Genomic DNA, 2,063 nt, shown 5'->3' on the forward strand with positions numbered 1-2,063 from the left:
AAGGTTTTTTTTTTTTTTTTTTTTTTTTTTTTTTTCAAATCGACTTTTTCCTACGTAAGAATTTTCAATTTTAATAACACAAATAAAAAAAAGTTGAAACCGATTTTTAATGATTATTTGCAAATTTAAATTTTGTTAATGAAAATAAATATTTGAATTTAATTAATTATTATTATTATTAATTTTTATAATTTTCAATGTTACGTAATAATAATAATAATAACGTTTTTTTTTTTGTTTGAGAGTATAATTTATTATTGTAAAGAGAAAAAAACATTTTTTTTTTTTTTGCTTATTTTATAAACGATGGATAAATTATTATGTACAGTTGGCTACACTGCACGAAGAGCAAAAAAAAAAAAAAAAATTTTTTTTATTTTTAATTTTAATTTTCTTCTACTTATTTCCTGTCTTTTTTATTTATTTTATTTAAAAAACGCGTAAATCATTTTTTTTTTGTAATAAAATACTTCATGCAATCAATTTGGTAAAATTTTATTAGGTAACTTTTCTTTCTTTTAATAATGAATTCTTAGAAAAAGAAAAAAAAAATTTCTAATAACAAATTACACGATACAAACTTGTCTCAATCATTTATCCAGGGGGTGGTAAAAAGGGGGGAGGGAAGAGGGGAGGTATGTGGGGGGGGGAAGGGAAAGAGGAATTTAAAATTATCGATATCGTTATTTCGTTTAGAGAGATACCCGTATCGATTGTTAATCAAATAAATTACAAAAAATCGTAAAATTTTAAATTTATCATGACAATTTACCACGTGCGAAAATTAAATATATAAAAAAATACACGTACACGTACACACACACACACGTGTAAAAAATAATTTTTTTTTTTTTTAAATGTAAAATTATTTCCTCGTATGAGTAACAAATAACGAATCGCAATCGAAAAAAAAAATAATTATATTAATAACACCTTGTTGGATTTAAACAAAACAAAAAAAAAAAAAAAATCCATTTTTTTAAATTATTAAGTAAAATAATAATAATAATAATTGGGGGGGGAGGGGAGGGAAAAGAAGGTATATTCAAGTTTCTGCCTTGAACTCATTTTTTTTTTTTTTTTTTTTTTTTTTGTACAAAGCACAGAATAAAACAGCGTAAAATTAAAAAAATTTTTCCATAAACTTTTTTTTTTTTTTTTTTTAAATAAAAATTAATTTAATTTAATTTTTTTTTTTTTTTTGTCATTTTCCAAGGTTTTCCCTTTTTTTTTTTGTATTTCAAACGCAAAAAAAAAAGTAAGAGATAATTGCATATTGTTTAAATTACATTTTTTATTTATTTATTTCTATTCCCTGATTTTAAACGTAAAAAAAAATAATAATAATAATATATTTAAATTATTCACGTAATGATTTTATATAAAATTCACACATACTCACTCACACACACACATGTATGTACATATATATTGAAAATTGTAACTTAATCAGCATAACTTATTTAATAACTCATGCAGTAAATAAGGTCTGCTGCATTCAATAAAAAAAAAAAAAAATGAAGGATTCATTTTCTATTTATATTACAAATAACACATAAAATTCGTTTTTATTATGCAACAGCAACAACAACAACAACAGCAAAATTTTTTATTTTATTTTATTTTGCATATTGTATAGTCGATGAGTTTTCCGTTTTTATAAATTGATTATTTTGTTGTTGTTGTTGTTGTGATTGCTGCGGTTGTTTTCATAATTATTCATTTATTTATTTTTAAAAATTATTATTATTATTATTATTATTATTTTTAATTTTTCATTCAAGCCTGCCTTACTTATTGTGCATAAATACATAATTAATTTTATTTTTTCTAAAAACAAAATTTGCTTTTAGTGCGGGGATAAAAAATGAATGAAGAATGAATGAATGAATGAATGAATGAATGAATGAATAAATTTCGTCATTAGATAATACGATACAGGTTTTTTTTATATATAAATACAAACACGTATCATCCTTAATTATTTAACACAGTGGTTTAATTAAAAAAAAATAATAATAGTAATAATAAATGATGGTTGAGGTTTTTAATTAGTATCGTTA

Source organism: Pediculus humanus, genomic scaffold, assembly GCF_000006295.1.
Source record: "Pediculus humanus corporis 1103172108247 genomic scaffold, whole genome shotgun sequence".
Lineage (NCBI taxonomy): Eukaryota > Metazoa > Arthropoda > Insecta > Psocodea > Pediculidae > Pediculus > Pediculus humanus.